Source organism: Triticum dicoccoides, chromosome 1B (assembly GCF_002162155.2).
Source record: "Triticum dicoccoides isolate Atlit2015 ecotype Zavitan chromosome 1B, WEW_v2.0, whole genome shotgun sequence".
NCBI classification, from domain to species: Eukaryota; Viridiplantae; Streptophyta; class Magnoliopsida; order Poales; family Poaceae; genus Triticum; species Triticum dicoccoides.
Genome location: NC_041381.1, coordinates 698,724,517 through 698,732,487, shown reverse-complemented (window position 1 = coordinate 698,732,487; position 7,971 = coordinate 698,724,517). Strand labels below are relative to the sequence as shown.

The window sequence follows — 7,971 nt, the reverse complement described above, 5'->3', positions numbered from 1 at the left end:
AAGAGGGGGGAGCCTCACCTTGGCATGGGGGGGGGGGCACGACGGCGAGGAGGTGCACACGCCTGCGGGCACGGGTATCTTGGACCAGTCGGGGAGGCGGCGGCGCTTGGCGTACTCGGTGGCGTATGCGGCCTCGATGGCCTGGAGCTCCGCCTCGGCCTCGGCGTCTCGGCGGCGCACGCTTGGAGAAGACCGGCTCCGTGGTCGATGATGTCCAGCCAGCGAGGATGTGGTCAACGATGCGCAAGGGCAGCTCCGGCTCGCCACCCTCGGGGAAGGACGCCGTCGGGTAACAGATCAAAAAAATCAAGCCTTCCTTCTCCTCGTCGTGATTCACCATGGGAAATGAGGAGGGGAAGCAATATGTTGGCCTTGTGGGGAGTAGGAGCTCTGGCGACGCGCGTGAGAGCTGTGCGGGGAGCAGAGGAGGGCAGCTCTGGCGTGGGGGAGCCCCGGCGCGGGGAGACGAGCAGAGGAGCTCTGGCTCGGGGGAGACGAGCGGGGAGTGCGGGTCGTGTCGGGACTTTGCAGAGGTTTTCTTTGCAAAATGGTACTTGGGACAACTTTTCTCGGAAGGAGGGAGTATTTGTTTGACATTTTATTTTAATTCGTGTTTAAAAGATAGTGATTTATTTAATTTTGGAATATTTTTAAAATGGATTCGGTAATTTTCTTCTAAAACATCACATTAATTCTTCGTAGTTTATTCTATTCACTTTATTTAGTATTTATTTCTGTTTGTTCTAGTACTTAGGACCGTTTCCCCTAGCAGTCGACGTCAATGAACTATTTTCAAACTCCGGTTTGGGTGTGAGGGTAGATGTAGAAGTGATGATGTAACTACGAGGATAGTAGTGACTTCCTTTTTGCTCCATATGAGATCAATAAGACTTATTTATCACGAGATTGTTGTGCACTTGCATGCATCAATACTACAAACTAAAATAAAATTATTTGGCTTGCCATGTGCAATATTTTCTTAGCATATCCCGTATTCCAATACTCCTTATGTTTCTAAATGTAAGTCTTTTTAGATATTCCAATATGAACTACATACGTAGCAAAATGAATGAATCTAGAGCATAATTGGTTTAGTGCCAAAAATTGGCATGCCAATTTTTGGCATTATTGTGCCAAATATTGGCTACTTCTTGGTTGATTACCGAGTTGTCTTGCCTATCTCAAGAAAAGTTGTCAATAGTTAGCAAGTACTAGATCGGCAGCGCGCCTTGGCGCGAGGGTGCCGGTCCCAACGATCTGACCAAGCAAGTAATGCTAAGTAAGTAGGAAGCTAGGCTTAGCGTACGTATTCTAACAGGATAACAAACAAACATTCTCATGTAATAGGAGCAAGACATCATCGATGGATACCAGAACGATAGTACAACACATCTCCATAGCGACCAGAACGATAGTAAACACATTTAAAGGATGCAAATGTTCATACATGGTAAATTGAATGATGCAGTGTCCATCTATGCAATATTCGTACAAGGTAGATATTGAGTACAAAAGAATGGATAGATGCGGCAAAGAGGCAGTGTTCACAAAAGAAGAGGGAGATCACACGGTTGTTTACATGGTACATCACAAGAGCTGGTGGCTTCATATATCACCGGGTACTTGCCAGAGTTAGAATAGGTGATCGGTGATGTCCATCGATGATCAAAGTCATGGCCGTGGTGTGAAGAAAACAATTGGTGCAAACACCTCATGCTCTTGTGCTTGAGACGCCAAACGATTAGATAGGTATAATATATTTGGAAACAGAATGTGCCAGGCCTGTAAGCTCAAAAATAAGAATAACACAATAAGTAAAGAATCAACGGTGGCACAAGCTAATATGTGAATCGGTGGTATTTAGATCGTTTAATAGTTCATTAGGTGAGTATTCGACTAAATAAAAATCAATGCCACAACTAAATCACAATCAATAGATCTGAGTATTCTCTTTGAAAAGGGTGTTCTAATGGACCATGAGGCTTTCACAACAATAGAACTGCAACTACTACTGAAAACCGAACAATATTTTTATACACGGCCCAAAGAACAGTAAGATTTACTCACATGAATCGTAGATCGACACTACAAAAGTACGGAATTTATAAGTGACCGACAGCTCATGTTTACCTTGTTCATTGGTGGCACCTTGGACTGGATTTTCCCTGTTCCTGTCGCCGAGGTGGCTCTTGTTCAAGTACAACTGAGACATCAAGTTCAGAAAGGCAGTTCTATAGACCAGGATTAGGAATACATTCCACATGTTGAAATCCCATTCATAATACACATTAGGTAAGAAGGACCATACATAATGATAGCAAGGCCTTTATACGAAAGACCAACATAACCAGGTATCAATATACACCCTCTGTAAAGAAATATAAGAGCATTTAGATCACTACTTTAGTGATCTACATGCTCTTATATTTCTTTACGGAGGGAGTACATAGGTAAGTGTGCAATGCTCCATTGCTCCTCACGGCGAACAAATACATAAAGCTTACTGGCATGACTCGTTAAAAATAAAATAATATCAAAAATCCTCCTTGAACTTTTCATGAACTAATAGCATCACCAAACCATCGTTTGTCCCAGAATATACACTGGACGAATCCTACACACAAGTCAATTGTTATAACCAATAAATTGGAAATGTTGGATACAACTGAGCTGTTATTGTTGGTTAGTATGAGCAGGTTGAGCATAGCCATCATTTTTACAAAGCCTTGAGAATTAAACATCACTGGTAACCAAAACCAAATAGAATATTACACTTCATAAAGAGTAACTGAAAGATAAATGAGCTTCTCCAAACGCATTTTGCTACACAAGCATCTTAAAAGTTTTGGTTTAGCTTCTGACATGGCACCGGGATAGCTATGCAGGAGAGATAGATGATGGCCAGGAGAGAATTTAGAGAAGCACATAACAAAAACTGCAACACAAATTCTATCTAATGAGTACTGACAGATGTGAGCCTCTGAAACACTTTGGTGGCATCTCACCTTTATAACAACACTATCATCATATAGTACCCATCCAGAAGCAGAGCATGCTGAAATACATCAATCGAATAAAATTGCTTGTTAATAGTGACTTATGGATTGGCAACAGTATATGGTAACATATCTCCTCGTTGCATACTTCCCATTCTAGTTGTTGAATAGTAACCTCAAAAGGAGTGATAAGGAAAGCAGAAGGTCAAAAAAGATACTACATAATGATGCACCAAGCATGACCCATTTGATATTCCCTTGATCTCTCATGTCGATTCTTTTTGAAGAAAGATGGAACAAAAGAATATATAACACACTGAGAAGATGTCCATACTATTCAGCTATGGTCCTAGCACTAGTAGAAAACCACCCATTAGTCCCGGTTCGTAAGGGCCTTTAGTCCCGGTTCATGAACCGGGACTAATGGGTCGTTACTAATACCTCCACCCATTAGTCCCGGTTCAATCCAGAACCGGGACCAATGCGCCTCCACGTGGCCCTGTGCGCCCACCCCAGTCAGGGGGCCTTTGGTCCCGGTTGGTGGCACCAACCGGGACCAAAATGCATCCACGCGTCAGCATTCCAGTTGCTGGGGTTTTTTTGTTTTTTTTTGAAAGGAGGGGAGGTTGGGGGTTTTGGGGGGTTAATTTAATTAGGTGTTTCATATATTGTGTTAGCTAGCTAATTAATAGAGAGAAGTGTCCTCTCTTATGTCCGTGCTTAGACGCTACGTACTATATATACATAAGTGATCGAGAGAACCATTCAGTACAGAAGTTCGTCATGCATACCGAGAGAAGTGATCGATCGACCTCTCCTTCTCCGAGAGGTTGGTCGAACAACAAGTTTCCGTATCATGTATCCGACGCTACTGGCTACATACATGTACAATATGTATAAGATCTCTTATAATTACAAACCCCTAGCTAGAATTTGAAATCAATTTCCACATGGTATTCTCCGGTTTTACTGATGACGTGGTCAAGAAAGAATCCCGCCAATTCCTCTTGAATTGCTTTCATGCGATCTGGTTCTAGGAGTTCATTCCGCATCTGCCACGTCTAATTTGAAGAAGGGGGTTAATTACTACATATATATGAATGAAACTCAACAGAAATGATGGTGTAATAAAATGAAATTGTGAATATTATTGCTTACGCACTTCATATTGTCTTTGAGAGTAGCCCCGCTTGTTTTTCAAAGTCGCGGTGTGGATGAACTCGCACACGTAGTATCCACAGAAATCATTCCCTTCCTCCTGCCACAAGCACTTTACGAGAAATAGAGGTCAATCAAACTGATAATGAAGCATTATAAATGGCATTGATGAAAGTATAGCTATATATAGAATCAACGGGCCGGAGATGCGCGCAACTAGCTAGCCAGTAGTACTTACTTTCGGGTATGTATATCGCAGCTTCTTCGGCAGTCCCGGAGCTTCTGCGGTGAACTGTTTCCAAACCCTGCAAGACAAAGAAAATAATTATTATTACTTGAGATATCAGGAAATGAACAAAAAGTTACCGATATGGTGCGATAATTATGATCGATTGAACTTACTTGCTGAGCATTTCAGTCATGTCCGCATAGGTTTTGGGATCTTTCCGTCTCGAGTCTAAGACGGTTACTAGTCCACGCTCAAGCTTAATCTCCAGAAGAATATAGTGGTACCTGCGCACGCATGCATAACTCATCAATTACATTACTATAACCTCGCTTGAGTAATAAGGGAAACCGAATATGCACACGACAGTAACACTCACGGGCCGTTGTAAGGAAAGAGTATGGTATCTTTGTTTTGATTTTTTATCAACGATCGTAGCAAGTTGTCCTCGGCCTCTTTGACGTTCTTTTTAACCAGAAATACATCTATGATATTTGTGTTAATGAACCCAATATCATAAATTTCTTGTTTTTTGCACTCGACGATCTTCAATCTGCATAATATATTGAGGATAATTAATTATAAATACATGCATGCAATGAAAGAGCCAAGCTATATATAGAGACTTAATGACAGAAATAGTACTTACAAGCAGTAGCAAAAGACCATTAATTTATCGAGGGCCTTTTGATTGAAGAACTCGAAGAACTCCACAAATGGAACAGTCAACAGATCATTTGCAACGAGATCGTGCTCCTCTTTAATATGCAGATACAAAGCATTCTTACCATCAGACTCTCTGCAGGTTTCCATGTACCAATTATGGAATCTTCGCATCATTGTTGTCAGAGATTTTTCATCTTTGACGAGAGGCTTCCCGTACTCGTATCTGTGTCCGTCCACCTTCAAGAAATCAGGAAGTGCATCGTCAGGCAGGTAATCGTCAAGATTGCCATAACCGGCCACCGTCCCCGGAGCATTAGACACATTGAGCGGGGGGCACGATTGTTGTGCTTGTTCGCCGAGCTGGGCAATTTTTTCCCCCTTTGCTTGTTGTTTTGACCTTTTAGCACTGACAGTAGTTCCCGACCGCTGGGCTTGGAGATATGTCTGTTCAGTAATGCGCTCATAGTTGGTTCTCGGCGGAGACTTTGGTGGTTTCCTCAGGGCATCGATAGTGCGCTTTGCTTTCACCGGATCTACCTTCTCCTCCGGAGGTGGATGTCTCTTTGCTTTCACCCCTTCAAAGAACTCCTTCACGTGGGCCTGCACAATCGTATTGTTTTCCTCCTCGGACCTCTTGTACGGTAACTTCTCTAGAGGCTTGAGAGATGATGGACCGTATTTGTATTACCTCCCGCCTCTGGTTGTGCTGCTAGACGCCGGAGCAGACGGAGCGGCTGCGGCCTCTGTCTTCTTTCGTGCTTGCTTACGAGGCGGAGGAGAAGGAGTACGACACACCGGAGCAGCCGGGGCGGCGGCGGTTCTCTTCCGCCCTTGCCGCGGCGGCGGTTCTCTTCCGCCCTTGCTGGCGAGGCGGAGAAGGAGGATGCTGCTGGCTGCTCGGGAGCGCCGGCGTAGGCGGAGAAGGAGGCGAAGTGCCGCCATGCGCCGGAGAAGGAGGCGGAGTGCCGCCACACGTGCCCTGATCGTCACTCGCCGGAGGAGGAGGCGGTGGAGGAGGCGGAGTGCCCTGACTCGCCGAAGCTGGAGGAGGAGGCGGAGGCGTCCAGTTCAGAAGGTTGATGAGCTCCTTCTTCCATAGGCATGGAGTCTTCAGAGCAGAACCCAACATAGTCTCCCCTTCATCGGTAGGGTGGTCAAGCACGAGGTCCTCAAATCCCTCCGTTATTTCATCCATCATCACCTTAGCATATCCTTTTGGAATCGGCTGGCAGTGATAAGTTGTGCCGGGTCCACTAGGATAAACTTGGCCAACAGCCGCCTTGACCTTCAAATTCATCCATCGCGCCATCATGTGGCAATTTTGAGACTCCATGATACCATCCACGGGATAGCTGGCAGGAGCCGTCAAGACATGCTCCGGCTGAAGCAGCTCGGTGGAAGCCACGCTGCTTCTCCGCTGAGATGGCGGGGTAGCTTCGGGGGAAGCTTCGGCATGTCGTTTGTTGCGATCTGCTGCTTCTCGTTCCTCTTCTCGATCCTCTAGCCCCATTACCCTTCCAAGCAGCGCCTGCATTTGGTCCTGCTCCAGTTTCTTCCTCCTCTCGTGGGTTTTGTAACCCCCTGCGTCCGGAAAACCAACCTTTCACGGAATGGAGTCTGGCGTGCCTCGTGTCCGTCCAGGGTGCTCGGGATTCCCAAGGGCCATTGTGAGCTCGTCCTTCTCCCTGTTTGGAAGGAACGTCCCTCGCTGCGCTGCATCGATATAGTGTCGAAGGTTCTTGAGTGGTATTTGCAGTTGCTCGTCCGTCCACTGACACTTCCCTGTTACAGGGTCCAAGGTTCCACCAGCCCCGAAGAACCAAGTCCGGCAACGGTCTGGCCAGCACATTGTCTCTGGTTCGATCCCTTTTTAAGCAGATCATGCTCAGCCTTGGACCACTTAGGCCGGGCTTTGAGGTAGCCACCTGACCCCGTGCGATGGTGAAGCTTCTTCTTCGCAGCATTTTTCTTGTTTGTCTCCGACATCTTCTTACTCTTTTCCGATGTCTTGTGGGCCACAAATGCGGGCCAGTGATCTTTGATCTTCTCATATTTGCCGATGAATTCTGGTGTCTTTTTTTCCTTGACAAACTGGTTCAGCTCTTTCCTCCACCTCCTCATTAGGCCTGCCATCTTCTTAAGAGCACAAGACTTGATTAATTGCTCTTTAACTGTCTTCTCCGGATCCTCCTCTGGCGGTAGGGTGAAATTTGCCTTCAGCTCAGTCCAAAGATCTTCTTTCTGCATATCATTGACATAAGACACCTCAGCGTCTTCATCCTTAGCAGGCTTATACCATTGCTGGATGCTGATCGGGATCCTGTCCCTAACAAGAACCCCGCACTAAGCAGAAAATGCCTTCCTTGTCCGGATGGGTTCAATCGGTTCGCCGTCGGGCGCGATTTCTATGATCTCAAACTTTTCATCCGAGCTCAACTTTTTCTTCGGGCCTCGTCTCCTTACTGAAGTTGTGCTCGATCCGGAGGGCTAGAAATTATAAGGAAGAAAGACGACAGTAATTAATATGTGTACATATACCAAAACAATGGATGCATCAATTAACTAGTCAGCACGGGCTTAACTAATATATATATATACCTGGCCGGACTCGGTTCGGTGACCAGAGCAGTCAGCACGGTCTCCTTCGTCTTGTACCTCCATTGTGTCACCGGAGCCATCATGAACATAGTCCTCCTCTTGTACCGGCATTAATGGGTCGAAGCCACCATCATAAACATAGCCCTCTTCTTCATCTAGCTGATCAACGGTGTCGAGGAGAAATGACGCAACATCATCACTTGATCCATTTGCGATTATGTCCCCCAACATCGCTTCTGTTTCTTCGTCTCGGGAGTGCTCCATAGTTTCTGCAAATATTTACAACATGTCAATTATTATTCAAACATGGTACAGATGGATATATAT

General features: G+C 45.5%; 1 long non-coding RNA gene across 1 annotated transcript in view; it reads right to left on the bottom strand.

The window, feature by feature from the left end:
• Positions 1-1,438: 1,438 nt before the first annotated feature.
• The window catches only part of LOC119313633, a 15,372-nt gene continuing 8,839 nt past the window's right edge, over positions 1,439-7,971 (bottom strand). Inside the window, exons 2-4 of the long non-coding RNA XR_005151908.1 lie at positions 3,006-3,055; positions 2,131-2,614; positions 1,439-1,782 (exon numbers count right to left, since the gene is read on the bottom strand). This is a non-coding gene — a long non-coding RNA (uncharacterized LOC119313633). The remainder of the gene's footprint in view (positions 1,783-2,130; positions 2,615-3,005; positions 3,056-7,971) is intronic.